The sequence below is a fragment of the Schistocerca americana genome, chromosome X, assembly GCF_021461395.2.
Source record: "Schistocerca americana isolate TAMUIC-IGC-003095 chromosome X, iqSchAmer2.1, whole genome shotgun sequence".
NCBI lineage: Eukaryota > Metazoa > Arthropoda > Insecta > Orthoptera > Acrididae > Schistocerca > Schistocerca americana.
In genome coordinates this window covers 750,670,950-750,691,962 of record NC_060130.1, presented here as the reverse complement: position 1 = coordinate 750,691,962, position 21,013 = coordinate 750,670,950, and the positions used below count along the sequence as shown (strand labels likewise).

Here is a 21,013-nt window from a genome sequence, read left to right as displayed (position 1 = left end):
TTGCAGCTCCTCATACATTTCCTGTGTTCTTTTGGTGTTACTACTCAAAACATTAGAGACTGCTGGATCACCAGACAGCTGGAACGAAATCATCACAGCTTTTTTTAAAGGAACCGTTTCCGCATATTGTTGAAGTAGTTCTAGAATACTACGGGAAATTTAAATTTAGACAACCCTATGTGTTCTAACCACCGTCCTCCTATTTGCACCCTTGAAGTGGAACCTGTTTGCTTTTTGTACGGTTACATTTATATGCTCGTTTCAGTTTTTGTTTTTTTTTTCGTAATAGCCACTATCTAACAGATGCTGCTTATTATATTAGCACATGAGTTAAGAAATTTATTATGTGCATAGTGTATTTCAGTCTTTGCATTAAACGTCTAAGGGTGATAGATCACTTCAAGGAGAACAACTTTTGTTAGAGACGAAATACACAATTTTCCAAGACGTTGTTGGAGTAGTTGACGATCAAAAATTATTTTTTGTTATAACTGTAATAATATGACTGTCAGTACCGGTAATTATCTAGGGAAGTGAGGTTGCCAGATTTTTTTTTCTTTAATTAGATGACAGTCCCTTTTTGTTTCCGAGCCAGGTAAAACTTGCGGTTATTGGACGGAATCCTTATTGTTACTGTTCCATTTGTTTTTATGCTCTCAGCGGTTGTTAACGACAAACTTCGTTAGAGGAAAATATAACCAAGTGTACCGGCGCAATATTTTTGTCGATGACTGGGAAATATTTTCACGAGATGTTGCCTCTGTTCAAACAAGAGCTCCCTCGGGAACGGACATCCTGAAAACGCTGCTCACGTTTTCTGATAAGCCGATTGTATAGAAGGTGAACATCAAAGGTCTTGTCACGTCCCGTCGCGGCATACACGGCGTTATCTGCCTCTCTAGCGAGCCTTCCTCGTTCAAGATAACATACGGCTGGTCGATTCGACATAAGTGCAGCAAAGGGGGAGCAAGCCACAGCGGATCGAAGGCAGGACCACCTCGCCTGCAGCTGAATGCGTTGCGGTCCTCGCTGATCCATTTGAATAGATCACTGGACTTCACTGATGTGGCAGGTGGATTCTTTGTGACATCTGGCAGGGGGAGGCATGAATAACCTTGCTGCTATACGACACGTAAGGCTAATCGCAAAGTGAATACAAGCTCCGCGGTTAGACTCTCTCGGATATTACAGTTCTGAAAATATCTTAGCGTGATATTCAGTTTTTGACTGGAAGTTTGTATGTGAATAATTTTAGTTACATCGTGTTCCTAGCCGATGCGCTAAAGAAATTTCATAGTGGCTGGAAATATTAGGACAATTATTGTATTAAATAAAGACTGCAAACACTTGATACATTTTGTATTTCGACATATCTGTAGTCAGTGAGTGCGATTGAGTGAAATTTAAAATGTTTATTTGACACCGAAAACGGTCATCAAGCCACAGTCACTAAAACCATGAAATTTTTAAAAAATTACGTAACTAGTTTGGACGCACTGAGTAACCACAAAGCTGGAAAACTGCATTAATAATGGCAAAAAAAAAAAAAAAAAAAAAAAAAATGGTTCAAATGGCTCTGAGCACAATGGGACTTAACTTCTGAGGTCATCAGTCCCCCAGAACTTAGAACTACTTAAACTTAACTAACCTGAGGACATCACACACATCCATGCCCGAGGCAGGATTCGAAACTGCGACCCTAGCGGTCGCGCGGTTCCAGACTGTAGCGCCTAGAACCGCTCGGCCACTCTGGCCGGCTAATAATTGCAACCACACTTCTTTCAAATATTGCGAAAAATACACTAAAACCAGTAAACAGAAGCAAAGGCAGCATAAACGGTTCACAAGACGTCATCACAGTTTTTGGTTGATCAGTCATTTCACATCTTAATGCAGTGTAGATGAAAACTCCATTGGGATGAAAGGTATTATATACTCTTGTATTACGTCCTGCAGTGATGCAACGATCATTTTGCAAACAAAGGCTCACACGCCGTAATCTTATAACGTGCAGAAGCCCAAAACTAGAACACAGGACGCACTCGTACTGTGCTCTGCTAATGGAATCTTATAACGACAATGCACTCCAATTTGGGGCTAACACATGTCTAACCTGCAAGCATGACATTGCTCCAGTTGCATGGATGTGCAAGAAGCGATGTCATGCTTGCAGATTAGTCTTGTCTTAGTCCCAAAAGGGAGTGCATCGTCTTTGCAAGATTTCAGTAGCAGAACACAGTACGATTGCTTCCTATGTTCTAGTTTTGGGCTAGCTGCACTAAAGCGCAAAATGATCATTGTATCACTGCAGGACGTGATGCAAGAGTATATAATATCTTTCATCTCGATGCAGTTTTTATCTACACTGCATTAAGGTGTGAAATAACCTGTCAACCAAAGACTCTCATAGCGTCTTGTGGCCCGTTTCTGCTGCTTTTGCTTCAATTTACTGGTTTTGGTGTATTTTTCGCAATATTTGAAAGAAGTGTGGTTGAAATTGTTAACGCAGTTTTCCAGTTTTGTGATTACATTTGAAAATAACGACTCAGTGCGTCGAAACTAGTTATGCAATCTTTTACAAATTTCATTGTTTTAGTGACTGTAGCTTGTCGACCGTTGTGGTGTCAAACATTTTAAGCTTCATACATGTTTGGTTAGATTTCCGTGACTAAATATGACTGTTTGGCTTGCGTCGTGTATCTATACCTAAATTTATATTCCGGAAGCCACCTTACGGTCTGTGACGGAATATGTTTCTAGTACTAATATTTTCCCGCTTCCTCTCTCCATTCGCAACTGATACGTGAGAAGAACTATTGTCAATAACCGTCTGAATGAAAATTTCTCCCATTTTCTTGTAGTGGTCATTTCGCGAGACGTATGTAGGAGAAATTAATGGACTGCCAGACTCTTCTTCGGATATATGCCCCCGGAATTTCAACAGTAAACCTCTCCGTGCTACACAACGCCTCTCATGCACCGTTTGTCATTGGTCTATGTTGAGTATCTACTTAACACTCTCGCACTAACTAAACGATCCCGCAACGAAACGTGTCGCTCTTCGTTGGATCCTGTTCTGTCTCTTCTATAATCAAACCTATTAAGGGTCCCAGGCTGATTAACATTACTAAAAGCGGTTGAACAAGCATTACGTAACTCATTTTCTTCGTGGATTAATCACACTTCCTTAAGATTCTTCCGACGAATCTCAGCCTTGCTTCTGTTTTTCCTGCCTTTAGTTCTATGTGATCATTTCATTTCAGATCGCTCCGATTGGTTACTCCTAGGTAGTTACTGTTTCCAGTGAATTTCACCAATAGCGTAATCTAACACTAATGGGTCTCTTCTATGAATGCGCATGAACATGAGCTCTATTGATGATCGTATGGGCTTATGTGATGCTGGAGGTCACGATCGTCGTGTGACTTAGAACTCGGATCACTAAAGAAAACTCATCACCTTGACCGATACTGCTTACTGGAGATGTCTGGTACGAATCCTGGTGGTAGAAAAAAAATTGCACCAGTAGAAATTGTTGCAAAAGCTGAAGTGCTACTACGACCTGTAAACTGTATGCAGATGCCCAGGGTTAAAGTGTAAAGCACTCTGCAGTCAACTACGGAGATATGAAGAAAGAAAGTATTGATGACGGAGCCCTTGTTGTTAGAGATAAATAGGCTATGCTCGTTAAACGGCTTCCTCTGCTTTCCTATCATTTCCATTCGCATCCATATCAACACAAATGTAAACACTCGTCGCACTCATTCACAAATTAATTTCGCCCAACTCGCACATCATGCATTGGCCAGAGGGAGATAATAGGTAATTAATTCTACCGGGACTTTACAGGAGAGTCCTGGAAGTTTTACCACATTGTCACTACACTCAGTTGTTGAGTAGAATGTTCCACGAGATACTGAAGGAAATAGAAGGCAATTACTTCCAGCTGTGTGTGGAACGTGGCGTGTTTGAGCGTTCACAGGTGGCTGCAGATGCAGGGTGATCAACTTATTTTCTTGTTAAGTATATATGATGACTAGTTTTATGTGTGGCTTTATATTACTGGAGGAAGTGAATGTTTCGTTCTCAGTACTTTAAAGAACAGAGCAGCAGCTAGCTACTGCATCTACTGTAAATGATATTCTCCCGTAAGTACTTCACTGCAAGATGCAGAGTTGTTCCATGACTAAAAATACGAACATCCAAGCAGAAACTGACAATCATTGTTGTTGCCTGCTGTGTTAGAGCAGCATGCTCTTTTTGCGTATTATATAAACACCATCATAACTAACATTCAGCGAACTGTGAGCTTCTGTTACTTTCATTGGTTTCATGTAGGCTATCTACACTGGGAGGCTGGATGTTATTATGTGCCACTAACACATTGTATGCGAAGAATATTCCACTCAGAAAGAAACTACCCGTATTTTAAACGGCATAATTTATAAATCATTGTGCGTTGAAGAAATGAAGAGGAAATGAAAATCAGAGTGAAAGAAATTGCGCACAAGAAGACCAATCAACTCAACTGTTAACTGTCGACTCATACTTGCATGAAACGTGTAATGGGATACGTTTCCTGCTAGAAAATGAAACGGCAATAAGGGGTAGAGAATCTTGGTGCTATACCATCTTTTTCTTGAGGCGAATCACATTAGTTTTGGTGTTCCTATGAAAGAGCCAAGGTTAGAGGGTAATGTTCCTGACCACACCACCGTCATTTGAAACGCAGCGCTAGTTCAATTTAACGAGCTTGGGGGAGGAAATTGGTTACTGACTGTTAAAGGAACCTCTCCGGCATTTTCTTGAGGTGATTAAGGGAGGCCGAGAAAAATCTGAATCAGCATTGGCTCTGAGCACTATGGGACTTAACTTCTGTGGTCATCAGTCCCCTAGAACTTAGAACTACTTTAACCTAACTAACCTAAGGACATCACACACAGCCATGCCCGAGGCAGGATTCGAACCTGCGACCGTAGCAATCGCGCGGTTCCGGACTGAGCGCCTTAACCGCGAGACCACCGCGGCCGGCTGAATCAGCATTGATGGAGGTTAATTTGAAGTCTACGTTTCCAAAATATCCCTCTAATGGATTTATCTCGAAGAAGTTTTTAAATCCTGAACATAGCCAGATTAATCACATGCGCTGGTTGCACATTTTCTACAAAGCCGAGGAGGAATTTCGTGTGTCACTGCTAATTTATAGTGGCCGAATTTCTGGAGAAGTGTCATTTATCCTCTGTTTCTAACCCGTTAATGACAGTTCTCAGCGTAAATACACAGCTATTCTCCAGGCTATTCCATACCAGTTCCAGTCAAAAAGTGCATCTATGAGTACTGTGTTGTCCGTACTCAAGGTGCTAATAGCGCCCTCCAATGAGGCGACAATGCTAAAAGGACCGAAGAGACCTCGAATCATTTCCTGGCTTGTAATCTGACAACCTGTATGTCCTAAAAGATTGACGGGTTTGAATAACCCTTCTACGTCTATATCCATTCTCTGCAATACATAGTGAAGTGCATGTCAGACGGTACCTACCATTGTACTATCTTTTAGGGCTTCTTTCCGTTCCATTTACTTATGGAGCGCGGGAAGAATGATTGGTTAAATGCCTCTGTGGGCCTCGTAATTGGTCTAATCTTGTCCTCGCGATTCCTACGGGGACAGTAGATAGGGGATTATAATGTTTTCCTAGATTCATGATTTCAAATTTAGTTTGCGTCATAGTCAAGCTTCTTCCAGTTCAGTTTCTTCAGCATGTCCATGACACTCTCCCATGTCCCAAACAGGTCTGTGACCATTCGAGCTGTCATTCCCTGTGTACGTTCAATATCTTCTTCCACGTTGATTGTGAGATACTTCTGTACCTGACAACGAATGTTCGGTTTCAAGCTCTCTTAACAGGTTGTTGCTATACTTCTTCCCTGACGTGTAGAGGTCATATCTAGCTGAGGAACAGTGACTGGTAGCAGACCCCTTCCATCGAAGAGCATTATTTCTTAAAGACAATCATGAAGAATTTCTGTCCTCGTCGTTAACTCCAGAAAGTAGCGTCTACACAAACACTGCGTTACGTCGAGTAATTCCGAGCGCTATTATTCGTAGCCGCCTCGTGTAACTGAAAGCTGTACGTAAACCGATGCGGTCTTACTTTATTCGCATTTTATACGCAGAGGCTGTAAAACGCGATGCGCGGTCCCTCTTTCCGCTGTTATTGCCTACATAACTGCGTCAATAAGGTCGGCCGTGATTCACGGCACACTCCGTCCCACTGGATACCGAGCCTATCTCTGCGCCAAGTTTCCAAATAGAAATACGAGTGATGGTTCATTATTTCCGGGTCGTAAGAGCAGTATCGTCTGCAGCGGTTGCAATGTATATGCTGGTATTCAAATGAACTTCTGTCTTTGAAATAAGGAACCCGATCGATCCGAACATAAACAAAGCTATGATGCGAATGTGTTGTGTGATAGGAGTGCTTGCTGCCATTCCCAGTATAGCTTTACCAATTTTTGTACAGAAGTAGCCTTCTGCTTTTAATTTAAAAAGGAACCACCCATTATCCGTAAGTCTTGAGCTGAGTTTACGATGTCAGAAGATTTACGGTTAAGGTACGTATCACCACTCTCTTGCATCAATTTCTGTGGCATTTTTTGGCAATAGTTTATCCAAACGAACACAGTATTCATTCTATGAGCAGTAATGGTCAAAGAACCCACGTCTATTAATACACATTAATTATGCAGGGCACTCGACTCTCATGTATCCAGCCGAATGACGGGGATGGGGAAGTTCATATTGACAGTATTTTGCTGGATCAGTATACTATGCACCTTTGTCCTGCGTTAAATCTGAAACCTCTTTACAATGTATTACGAATATAGGACATATGATATTACTGATCATTGTTTGTCCATTGGATAGCAACGTTTGCTTGACAGCCAATCTGATGCTTTCTCCGATTCTATTCTGAACATCATACGATATGTCTACAGCAGGGAGTAATATTTTATTCTATTTGTTCTTAAATTCTTATAATGTCTGCGACGGCAGATCTATGCATTTTGGTAACTTTACAATTTGAGTGTCGGGTTGTTATAATAAGAACTTTAGAACTTTTTGAAGTAGAAGTTGTCGAATCTATATATACTTGTTTATTATAGTTATTTATTTTTCTTTATAATGGTAACGTGCTGTCGCTTGAACATTCTGGTGTTAACTTGTGCCCCTAAAGAGATCTTGTTTAGATAATGGACGTTAAAAAATTTGTAAATAAACTGGTTGACTTTAATTCGATTATGTTCTTTTGGAACTCAGGGTCCTTTACTTCATACGTTATGTGTAAATCTGTAACAGATCCATTAGCGTTTTTGTCGCGAAGGCATGCAGTCTGGTAGGAAATTTCACCCTAGCCTACCACTTTTCTGCGTCGTTCCGCTAGATACGAAATTTTTCCAGACAGATGGTTTAATACGTCGAGTATTAAACCATATGTCGCCACTGGCAGTGTGTGTGGAGAAAAAGTTTGGTATTACGTTGACGTTTTTAGGATGGTCTATTTAAAATACTTTATAGGAAAATCAGTAATTCGATTAATAACGCGTTGTTCTTGCGTGACTCTAGATATAAGGACGGTATTACGGTCGTACCCACCAGGGGAAAATTAAAATTTCCAAAGAATTTGTTTCTTTTTTCTCAAAATAAATTAACATGCCACGTTCATATATCACGCAGAAACATCAGTTTACCGTGTTGGCGAGACCACACAATAACTGTACCGAGTTTGGGCGCGCACCAAATCCTGCGGAAGCACTTGACAACTTAAAGGTGTAAGTGTATTCTGCCAGACATCGATACAGTGTTACGAATTGTTTGAAACGATGATTTTATAATGTATAGGTAATTAATTCCTGTTCTGGATTATCTGTGCCAATTAGTCCATTATTTTCCCACTTCACAAATCCGTCATCTAGAGGAAACTGCCCTGTTTATATTTCCTAAGCTCTTACTAACCCTCTTAAACTTCAATAATGAGCTGGTACACGAGTTGCGTCTCCTCTGCCCACTTATAATTTTAATTGTATTTAATGTGATCTACTTTTCAGCAAGGACTCCGGTTTCGCTAACAAATGGCTTCGAGTATATTTCTCCCTTAGTTAAATAAAAGATAAGTTTGGCCCATCCATTTCTAATTACCTCGCTGTCATCGAAGCGTTAAATCTTAAGCAAGGGGGTGAAAAGAGAAAGAAAGGAACTTCACTGCATAGCCACTGGCCTGCTAACTTGGATTGTTAAACTGAAATGGCCTTAAGCGATTAATGTTTATTAGTTAACGGAATATTTTTAATCCAATTACAAAACGCTAGCATAATATAGCAGAAGCTGAATCTGCCCACTCTTAACGGTCCATACATCATGGGCGTGAGGGATCTCCGCTATGTTCGCTTTTCGATTTTGTAAATATTTTCGCAATCGTTTCCGGAAATACCAGCGAAGAAGCTACATGAGATGTTTCTGCTACAATTCCTTAGCAAGAGGATATGCTTGAATGTGTCATTTGTCACCTGTCACAGTTGTTTTTGTGTTTGCGACCTGTGACGTGTATACGTGTATTTTGTATACTTGGCTGATATTCGACTAGCCATTGCTACTTTTTGTGTTTATTTAGACGTCAGAATCGGAGGACACGTGATTGACCAATGTACAGGAAACGATGCTATTTTACTGCTTTTCTTCATTTGTTTAAGACATTAAATAAACCAAACCTAATGCCTTCCCTTGAGTCCTCTGTTTGTTGCGAAAATTGGTAGCATTTATGTTTGTGATTCTAGTCCTTTTACTTGTCTTCTAGACTGATTGTGGTAGTGACTGTACCCTCACTCAGTCTCATAGAACAGTTGCGGTTAGAAGTTTCCCGCTTTCTTCCATCAAGAATATTCAGCTAATTAAGATATGCCAGTCACAGAACGCATTAATAGGAAAGTTCATTTTGCCAACAGTTACTGCAGTCAGGACGTCCATGAGTCTAGCAGCTTCTGCTGTCAGGGAAATCAGCTGCGCGTATATGTCAGACAAATATTTTCTCTGTATACGTTGACGTACCAGGAGCCGCATATTTTAAAGTTCTAGAATTAACAGCAGTACGGCTTTTCAGTCAGGTCGATCGTTCTTAAAAGCATTTCAGTAAATAAAGCTTGTAACAAATATTTGACGTGAGCTTCTTCAGTTTTAAGTGGAATGGCGACGTCCTTTCCTTAAGTAGAATTTTTACCGTAAAAACTGAAATTTATATTTCTTGCCTAGTAAACCCCCTTTCACGTACCAGATAAACGCTAGGTGAACTGAAGAAGAGTCGTTTAAAAGTGACAGCGATACAAGGAAATCATTCCGTCTGCTTTTGGGCAGAGAATGTGGAACGATTTTTTTTACACAATTCAGAAAAATGGCAGGTTGTATTGACCTGGCGAGCACGATGAAAAAGACACAAAGGGCGTAGTTCGCCAGCTGCTATCGTGCTGCCTTCATTAGTATCTACGAAGTGTGGAAAATGAAACGGCTAATATATGACTAGACGTATTAACCTGTAGAAATCATACAGCCATCATCGTGCATATAAGGTTAACTGCAACATAGAGCAACGTACACAACTGATTTAATGCCTAGTAGATCAACGTCAACATAATATTACAGTAGAACCGTATTAAAATTTTACCTGTTCTTCTAACAAAAAAAGCATATAAAAGGCGATATATTCTGAAGTCTTTTAGGCATAGCAGTACTGTTGCACTTGGCGGCAAACAGCAAACTATGGTGTCCAGACGTTGTAGGCGACTTGAAGCTTTGTAGCTGTTCGGGCAGCCAAAAAGTTACACTTGACATCCTCTTTTATACCGCAGTTGCACAATCGCGGGGGGGACCAGACCAATACGATGTAGGTGCTTCCTGTAGAAGTCATGGTTGAAGGTGAGGCGTCTTATCGTGTTACCGAGTCTTCAGGAGCTTAGGTGTTTCTCGTATCATAATTTAGTTATAGACACCGAGTTCACTTTGGTTTAATCTTTACCTGTGTATCTGGTACCCCCTTGCTATCAGTGATCCACTTCCTCTGAGTTGATGACGGTTAAAAGACTGTAGCTTGTAATTTCGCGTGTCCCCTCTCTCCGCCATAGACGGCTGCTTTGGCTACCGTCTCTGCTGTTTCATTGCCAGGAATGTCACAGTGTGCTCCCACCCAGCACATGGTAACCTTCTGATTCCCACTTGCGATCTGCAATATCAGATTCATGATGTTATCTGCTATCCGATGGCTGGATCGCCCGCGGTTTTATCCCATGAACTTGGGAGGCTTGACCACAGATATGACAGTAGTCCGTGCCAAAAGTGAGACTTTTGCGAAAGCACAAGTCAAAGCACTTTGTTGTCAACGGCACTCCGAAGCACACGATATGCACGTGTGGTTTTGATTACAAGATGATTACAGGAAGTTATGATAGAACCAAACATGGAAAAATCTTACCTAGATTACGAAAATAAAATCTTGGTAGTACCCGAATTCAAGTTTTGGATTGGGCTATGGTTCAATTACGTTGTAAACCTTCAATCTGTTGGCATTTACGTCTCTAAAAATATCCTCCATACAGACGTCCGTCGTATTTTCCTTTTATTTTTACAACAAGACTCACCTTCAGAATGCAGTGCTTCAATGGATTCGAGCAACTACATAAAACATATTTAGCAAATGGGAAAAGAAGGAAGAAATAGTTAATTGAAAAAGGATCTGGATGGAATCGGACTTGTTCTTTTGAAAGGATCCAACCCTGCCCCGCCGTAGGTGGTACAGGGTACAGGGTAAATGGTAAGGGATACCCACCGCCACACAACATACGGTGGCTTGCGGAGTATGTATGTAGATGTAGAAGTGATTAAGGGCAACTACGGAAAACCAGTTTCCTGGATGCGGAATTGGACCTCGGTCCTAAAGAATGCAAGCCAAGTATCTTAACGTCCGCATTCCCTGTCCCGGTACGAAAAGAGATTGCGTGTTGGATGAGGGTCTTTAATAGAGAAAGGAGAGAGAAAATGTTTTCCGTCATAATATTTTGATACGTGCTACGAGAGCGTACATTCGAAGAAGAATGGGGTAACATATTGCTTACTCTCACATACGTCTCGTGAAATGATCACGACGACAAAATATGAGAAATTGGAGCTCATACTGGAAATGGTGACCCTGTAGCTGAATTGACTGCTGTGTTGACAATCGTGATAAGGAACGAGGGAAGACTTGCTGCAAAATCGTCTGACAGAAATGTGGGTTTTGCATTCCGTTCTGTTGGTGTTACGAACTGCAAAGAAAGCAGGCTGTTCTTCCAACATTTTCGTCCTACGACATTTCGTCCAACTGTCTCCAGTTTGTTTTCAGAGAAGAGTGCTATTGAGAATGTAGATTTACTAAAAGTGTGAAAAACTGTAATGGAAGTTCTTCCATCTAAGAAATTGCTACCCCCAGGCGCACACAACATTTCGGCCAAATGCTTTCCACAGCTTGTTACTACAGATACTGTTTATTTTTGAAATCGACCAAACATTATTCCTCCGTGAGGAGTACTTTCGGCCCCACAGTGCGACAGATAAATAAAAAACACTCGTCTAATTTACTTGCAAATTTTTGTTTGGTTTGGGAACTGGGCGCTCTTCGTTGTTTGTACAAGCATGGAGTACAGAAGTTCCATTGTAATAGCAGTGACGCTCTTAAATAAGGCGAACAATGCGTTCGCTGTCTTTGAACGGTTTTCTGAACCGTCAAAACAGATGTGCTCGCTACAACAAGGCGCATCTTCCGATTTTCTGTCTTGGATGCTGCCGGAACTTCGCTCACGTCTGCGGAATTACAAAAACAAAACTAAGAACGACGGGAATAAAAGGAAAATTTTGAAATATCTAACAATTTTATGGTTTCAACTCTGCAAAGTAGCTCCGTTGAAATACCACTGCACAATAAAAAATGCAGCTAAGTGGGATATTCCTTTTCGTAAGAGAACTGTAATATTTTTCAAACAACGACGGTAATTGATGTTCAAGACGATCCAGTTATATCATTCATAAGGCAACTAACAGTCTCATTTTACTAAGGTTGGGAGCTCCTCTTGATGTTCTTCCGTGTTTTCGATTTAAAAATTCGGTTGTTTTGAAAATCAGCCGTATGAAAATTAATTGTGTTTGCATAAGTTTGATTTTAAAAACAACCCAACTAACAGTCGTTTTATTATATTTTACCTCTGATGTTGGAATAGTGCAGCAGAAATTATATTAATGAATCTGCCGTCAGTATGGATGAGGAGCGATCCCGGTATTCGCTTGGTTTGATGGAGGACAACCATATGCTTTCGATAATTTCTGCACATTTCGGAAATTATCTAACCGTGTAGCTGTTGAAATTCCAAAAACTTTAGACTTCTAATGACATTCCACAACAGTATACGCAGTTGTAGTAATCAAAGTTAATGCACACGCATGTTGAACGCCGTCTTGTTGGCTGCAAGTGATATTGGACAGAAAATACATCCAAGAAGGAAACGTACATTTTGTTTCATTCAAAGAACAGTACTTGAACGAAATCATTTTTACTTAACTTTTGTTGTAAATAAAATAATGTGCTCCTAGCCACAATTGCTTCAGATACTTGCTTTCTTTTGCACTCCTCCGTTGGAAAGCCACATTAAATGAAGGTTGGTACTCGAGCACTTAACCTGATCTCATAAATTTTGGAAATAGCGGAGAATAAATTTTTCAACAGCCTATGGCAAGACTGAAATCTCATTGCCTCGCTTTCGCAGGCAGTGTTCTTCCGACTGCTCTCTGCAAGTACACCTCACGAATCAACTGGCAACTACTTCCTCTCTATACCTTCCACATCTTCCGAGTCCGTGTTCTGTTCCAGCACACAGTTTAGACTTCTTTTGTTCAGTACCACTTGTATTCTTTAGCTGAGGGAAAACGCATCTAGTTTTGTTCTCTATTCGCCCGCAGTAAAACTACTTCTGTGGATCTCGTTCACCACGGCGGGAAGGACTTGGAGTAGCAGTTATTGAATGCTAGCGTGGATGCTTTAGGATGAGTTCCGTGACTAGGCACTCAGCGGCCTAAGTTTAGAGTCGCCCATCAGAAAGACCGCAGCAGTTCACTCCACCGTACAGAAACCCCCACTACGTACCATCGTACGCTGTTCTCAACTCAGTATACAGTGGCAATTCATCGCTGTTAAATGTTTCTGCCCTACAATGTCATTTAGCATTCTGTGGAAAAAAGGTACTTTAGCTAAGAGGTGATTTAACTTCTTTTGGACATCTTCAAGTTCTTATAAGTTCGCTGTCTTTTGTAAAATGCTGTTTCATTTATCGCTTATTGGCGACTTGTCATGGTATTGTGAATTCTGATTTGCTGCGGTTTTGTAACTGATGAGAAATTGATGAGACTGCCTCAGTCTTCTTTCATCTATTGTGTGAACATGAGCTCGTGCAGTCGGCGCAATATGCATGATTTTTACGCAAACTTTGTTTATTATTGACTAGCCAATGTACCACTTTCTGCATGTTTCTGGAATGATGTGTCATGACTTGACAAATTTATTGTGCATATGATGAACATGTACTGAGATGTATTTGCGTAAGCTCAGATGGTTGTAACTTAAATTTGCCGAAACCTGTCACAAAAAATAAAATTATAATTAGCCACCTTTGCTGTTCTATATTTCACATCCTACATCTGCATCTACTTCTATATAATTATTTTGCAATTCCCTGTTAACTTCCTGACAGGTGGTTCATCGAACCACCTTTAAGCTACTTCTTTACCGTCCACTCTCGAACAGCGCGCGGGAAAAATGAACACTTAACTCTTCCCGCGCGAGTTCTGTTTTATCTTATTTCATTATGATGATCGTTTCTCCCTGTGTAGGTGGGTGCAAATATATATATATATATATATATATATATATATATATATATATATATATATCACTCTAAGGAGATAGTTAGTGATTGAAATTTCATGAGATGAGGAGCTCCTGCCACAGCGAAAGATGCCTTTGTTTTAATGACGGACTCCCCCATTCGTGTATCAAATCCGTGGGCATCTCCCCTATTTCACGATCATACAAAAAGAGTTGTCCTTCCCTGAACTTTATCTATGTCCCCCGTCAATCTTGTCTGACGCGGATCCTACACCACACAGCAGTACTCCAGAAGAGGGCGGACATGCGTTGCATAAGCAGTTTCTTTAGCAGACCTGTTACATATTCTAAGTGTCCAGCCAACAAATCGCAGTCTTCGGTTTGCTTTCCCCATAATGTTATCTATGTGATCGTTCCAGTTTAAGTTATCCGTAATTGTAATTCTTAAGCATTTACGAGGGTTGACTGAAAAGTAATGCCTCCACCTTCGTAACTCTTCAACAGTTGGCAGCATTGGTATGCGGCAGGTACAGTCTTGTTCCGTAGCCTCTTCTCTACAGCTCCAGTTGGTGGGAAGCCTCAGCAATGAACGGTTCTGTTGTTACAGTGTTATGTATAGAACCCTGCGCAGACGGTCGGTCAACGTGATTTAATCAACGTACAGTTATTGAATTCTTGAAAGCAGAAGGTGTTACCCCATAGGAGATTCATCAGAGAATGAAAGCAGTTTATGGTGATTGTGTTGATTTGAGCACTGTGCGCCGTTGGACGAGTAGGTTTAAAAATGTTCAGGCGGGAACGTCTGACCTGCGTGGCAAACAAAGAGTTGGACGTCCTGTGACAGCAACCACCTAGTTTTACAAGCAAAATGTTGACAGATTAATTCAGGACGATCGTTGTATCACTCAGAGAGAAATTGCAAGCACAATCGGCATTTCACAAGAACGTGTGGGTCACATTATTGCTTTGCTTGGCTATCGGAAGATCTGTGAACGATGGGTACACCGGATGCTGACTCCTGAAATGAAAGCACACAGATTTGAAATTTGCCAGGGACTTCTCTCGCGTTACGAGAACATAGGTGACGTCTTTCTCCATTCATTTTCCATTGTGGCAGGAGACGAAACGTGGGTACACCACCATTACGATCCGTGAGACTGTGCTTGCGGAAACAGAGTGTCGACTTCTTCCGTGACGGCTTCAGAAAACTTGTTAATCGTTGTCAGAAATGTATCCAATTGGCTGGTGATTATGTGGAAAAGTGAATATTGGTAATTAAAGATCATATTCTAAAGATTATTTCTACGTTTGATTTATTAAAATATTCCCATCCAAACCCAATTAACGAAGGTGGAGGCATTACTTTTCATTCAGCCCTCATAGTTGAGTTTACAACGTCTAAATTTGTGTGATTTATCGTGTAACAGAAATTTAGCGGGTTCCTTTTAGTACTCATGTGGATAACTTCGCACTTATCATTATTTAGAGCCAATTGCCACCTTTTACACCATACAGATATTTTGTCAAATTAAACAGTACTTAGTTCGCCACAGTACTTGAAAGATGTCAGGCATATATAGCTTTCGGAGTAATTATAATATTCAGAAGTTAAGATTTATATGTTTTGAACATGAAACCGTTTGCTATCTTAGACAGAAGTTTGTGATTAGATATACATCAAGTGGGAGAAGAAGAAAACAGCGGTTTTCACCACCGCTATACAAGTATAAAACAGGCACGGACGAAATGTAGCTTTCATTCTGCGTGCGTCGTCCACGTGTCGAGTGCTGGTTAGTTTGAAAACTTAAATGTCTTTCTCAAACCAAGCGAGATGTGCTACTTCTTTGTGGAGAATCCATAAGTAACGCGAAGAGTACAATTGAGTTGTATGCACAAAGGTATTCCGACAGACTGTGTCCAACAAGAATGACAGTTATTGGTAGGGCGCCGGAAAACTACTCAGAGGGTAAGGAACAAGCCTGCAGCGATCGGAGCGAGCTAAAGAGATTTATTTACTCAGCACTCTACTTCACAAATCTCAGTCGTAGATTTCAAGAATTTTATGAAGAAATAGTTTAAATCGTCAAAGGTCACCATGATGCCTTTCATATTATTTTTACACGACTTTGAACCCCAACCACGAAAAGTTAATCGATGTTTAAACGGCCAGTATACATCGTGGCAGTGCAACGTTGCATTTTCACCATTACCTATACTCAGCAGTGTATAGGTAACTACGTCATTCGGCAGTCGCAACAACAATAAATCACGGACAGTATTTTAGAAACGCGATATTGAAAGCGACATGGCAGTAGCATACATAGTTGATCGTTTATCAGTCACTTGTAACATACGTGTAATCGGATTATTGCTGGTGTGGGTACTGACCATATTATTTCGCGTGCCGTTGAAACGAACCCTCTCATTGTCCAGAGTCTACTCGCTGGTGGCCCAGCTTCGCCATTTTCCTTCCTATATTTTCAGGGAGTGGATGTAGGACGACCCCGTCCCTTAATATTAATGCAGAATATTGGTTTCTCCATGCCTGTAACAGAAGGTAGAATTTTTTTCAAGGGAATGGTGTTTAACAGATTTGACTTCGGATTGCCTGTTTTGCAAGTAGGATATTATGTTTCTGTAGCAGTAATTTTTCCATAAAATTGTTGATGCAGAGCTCACAAGGCATTATCCTTCGAAGCGCATTTTTGCGATTCACAAACACACGTTTGTGCTGTATTCAAAGTATTGAGCAAACTTTCGCATGAAGTCTTCCTCAATGCTAATGAAGGCAGTCTGAACTCGAGTGCAACAATTGAGCATCGTCCTAGTAGTTTACTATTTTCATCTAAATGGAGTTTGCGGTGACATGGTCGTTTACTCATCCACGTACATAGTGCAGAGATATAACCTGTGTACTTTTCTTTGACAGAAGCCTCTGCAAGTTCTCAGTGGACGCTGCAGTCTTTAAATGTTTGTAATAGTTATTCATCAATTTAATTTATGCAGACATAGATGCACGTGGCCATTACTTCGGCTAAACGCAAGAGATTTGGTATGATAACATGGTATACAAAACTGTTGGTCTCTCTCCACAATTTACGGCAAAGTTATTTTAAAAGTCTATAGCAGTTAAGTATAAGACTGAATTGGTTTCTTTCTTACGAATGAAGTCCTCTTTCAGGGTTTATTTCCTGCATCGCACTCCACTGGTAGTATTTCGGGCTGAGAGAATGAGCACGGCCCAGAAGGAACCTGGCGTGGAGTGATATACAGTAGAACGCGCGGTCGCCACACGCCGCTCAACGGTCTGTGGAGATTGACATTTAAGGAAGGTCGGCAAGTTGAAGCAGAATTCTTTTTCTTCTGGTATAGTTTACAAAGTGCAACTTCAGTAAAGTCCTTGGTTCATTGTAACACTGTCATTCCAAGGGGAAAAATATACTGTTGCAGGGACAGACCAATTTATGCGTCTGAGATACGATTCCCTTCTCTCGTAAAATCGTTACTATGTTTCTAGACCGTAATCCTAAAAGCACACGTTCCGTCTGTGTTGGCTTAGAGATTATATTAAGACCGTTCCTGTTCTTTAATTCTGTTAAACTACCGTGTACAACTTTACACAACACTTCAGACACCTTTGTTAAACATGTATTTGTATATTTATATTTGCATCACAACCCCGCTGTTAATTGTTAATGTTGTTTCTCCACCTTTTTCTTTAAATTACGAAAACCTATTGTTCAATATTTTACATGCATATCACTCAGTAGCAAGCTCCTAAGGCCCTTTGATATACTTGTATCCGGAGCGACCTTAAGTGGAATGGCCACACATTACAAATAGTAGGAAAAGCATGACAGCGTTACATAGAAAGAACCTTAAGGAAGGCGCTTTTCCGTCCGATTCTTGAGTGTTGTTTATCCGTCTGGACCCACTACCAGGTAGAACTGATAGAAGAGAGAGAGAGAGAGAGAGAGAGAGATCCTATGAAGAGCGGCGCTTTTCATCACGTGATCGTTTAGTCCACGCGAGAGCGTTGCAGAGATACTCAACAAAATCCAGTGGCAGACGTTAAAAGAGAGGCGCTGAGCATCGCGGTGTCCTTTACTTCTGAAATTTCGAGAGAGTACTTTCCGGGAAGAGACCGAAAACATTCGTTTCGTGAAATAACCGCAACGAGAAAATTCAAGAAATTGGAGCTAATACAAAGGCTTACCGACAATCATTCGTCCCACGCGCCATTCGCGAGTGGAACAGGCATTGGAGGAGGGGGGGGGGGGGGGGGGAGGCGGGCAGGCAGAACCGTCAGTGTTTCCAGAAGTACCCTCCGCCACACACCGTTATGTGGCTTGCTAAGTATTGCTGTAAATGCAGATGTATGCTCTCATATTTTCTCATCAGTTTACATTTTGTACTGTATTTCAGTCATTTATATAAATCGATGCTACCGCCAGAATGTTGAATGCATCTGTTGTGTTGTACAAGTGCCGGATGACAGTTTGTGGGAGGAGTTCCATGCCTGTTGCACTGGGTCAGTTAATGCTATTTGTGGACGACGCTGGGATTGTCGTCCGATGAAGTCCCATTCTTGCTCGATTGGAGAGAGATCTGGTCATCGAACAGGTCACGGTAAAACCTCGATACTCTGTAGAGCATGTTGGGTACAACTGCAGTACGTGGGCTAGCGTTATCATGTTGGAAAACACCCTCTGGAATCTATAGGTGAATGGCAGCTCAGCAGGTCGAAACGCCGATTGACATACAATCGGATTGCGTGGGATCACCCTGAGAGGGCTCCTGCTGTCAAACGAATTAGCACCCAACGCCATAATTCTAGGTGTCGGCCCAGTATGTTTAGCAAGCAGACAGATTGGCTGCAGGCCTTCAACTGGCCTTCTTCTAACCAACATACAACCATCGCTGGCACCGAGTGAGAACCAGCTTTCATCAGAAAATACAACAGACTTCCACACCGCCCTTCAATGAGCTCTCGCTTGACACCACAGAAGTCGCAAATGGTGATGGTTTGGGGTCAATGGAATGCACGCTACAGGGCGTCTGGCTCGGATCTCTCCTCGAAATGACTAATTTGTCACAGTTCGTTGTGTCACTGTTGTGCCGCCTGCTGCTCAAATTGCTGCTGCATAGGCAGTGCGAAGCGCTAGAGCCATAAGCCGAACACGATAGTCTTCCTTGTCGGTAGTGCCACGTGGCAGTCCGGAGGCTGGTCTTCTTGTTACCGTACATGATCGTGATCACCGCTGCAAGCAGTCATGTACAGTGCTTATATTCCTGCCAAAGCTTTCTGTAGTATCGCAGAAGGAATATCCAGCTTCTCGTAGCCCTATTACATGACCTCGTTCAAACTCAGTGAGATGTTGATCATGGCTAACATCAACTCATACTGTCCAATCTCAGAGGTAACGAACGTTCACGACCCTTACAGAGTGTATTTAAAGCAACCCGATTTGCATCATAGTAGTGACGCTACCAGCGCCACTCCTGTGCTACTGGAGCGAAATTTGAATAGACATCATCTTTCAGATGTAGAAATACGCCTACCAACTTTCGTTTATGTCGCACAACTACTTCTTGGTGTTGCGATTTTTGTCCGTCAGTGTAAGTGATTTGTGAGCCAAACCTTTCGAGAACGAATTAAATTTCCTTAAGATATTACTAATGAATCTCAGCTTAGCTTTTGTTTTTCCTAAATTTAGTTTTGTGTAGTTATTTCACTTTAGATCGTTCTGAATGGATGCTCCTTGGTATTTACGGTTGTTACATTTTCTAGTGACTTGTCACCAATTGTTTTATCGAACAATAGTGGATTTCTTCGTCTATTTACAAGCATTACGTTACATTTAAAATGGTTCAAATGGCTCTGAGCACTATGGGACTTAACATCTATGGTCATCAGTCCCCTAGAACTTAGAACTACTTAAACCTAACTAACCTAAGGACATCACACAACACCCAGTCATCACGTTACGTTACATTTCTTATGTTCAGGGTGTACTGTCAGTTCGAGCACAAAACGTCGAACCGCTGCACGTCTTCCTGCAGCTCACTAGCCTTCTGGCGTTTCAGGCTTCCTAAGAACGACAGCATCATCCGCGGATAGCCTCACGGATCCTACAATGGCACCCACTAGATCTTTACATCTACATCTACAGCTACATGGATACTCTGCAAATCACATTTAAGTACCTGGCAGAGGGTCCAAGGAACCACCTTCACAATTCTCTATTATTCCAATCTCGTATAGCGCACGGAAAGAATGAACACCTATATCTTTCCGTACAAGCTCTGATTTCCCTTCTTTTATCGTGGTGATCATTCGGAGGAGAAAGTTGGTGATTGGAATTTCGTGAAGATTCCGTCGCAACGAAAAACGCATTTATTTTAATGATTTCCAGCCCAAATCCTGTATCATTTCTGTGACACTCTCTCCCATATTTCGCGATAATACAAAACGTGCTGCTTTTCTTCGAACGTTTCCGATCTACTCCGTCAGTCCTATCTGGTAAAAATCTCACACCGCGCAGCAGTATTCTAAAAGAGGAATTGTTTACAGTATTGGCCCTATAATACTCCTATGGGGTACCCCGGGCATTACGCAAACGTCCTTGCCAAATGCAGTGTGGGACGGAGTGGTAGTTTTCAAATGTGCCATATTTTGAGTACTGAAACATTTTGCTTCCTTGCATGTTTAAGTCATTCAAGGATCTTCACAAACAAAATAAAAATTGAGGCGAATGGTGGTTACGTGTTTACTATTTCTTGTTTTCCACGATCAGTCCCTGAGTAGGAGGACGACGACGAACAGCAACATAAGAAGCAGCTTCCATCACACACAGGATCTCACTCGTGAAACACAATTACGAATTTAGTGCGAGTAAATTAGAGCGCGATTCTACACACGCGTTCGTCAGAAACACTGCGTTTAATCCCTAATTTTCTCTGTTTGCCAAACTCGCTAGCGATTACTGCAGTGCACTGCCGAGTACATCTCGCTTTGTATCCAACCTGGTAATTCGGCATGGCGTTCACGTCTCGGTGTT

At 41.4% G+C, this 21,013-nt stretch overlaps 1 protein-coding gene across 1 annotated transcript in view; it reads left to right on the top strand.

Annotated features, from left to right (window-relative positions):
* Positions 1 to 21,013, top strand: part of LOC124556296 (plexin-B) — a 973,640-nt gene that overhangs the window by 110,198 nt on the left and 842,429 nt on the right. The window lies entirely within an intron of this gene.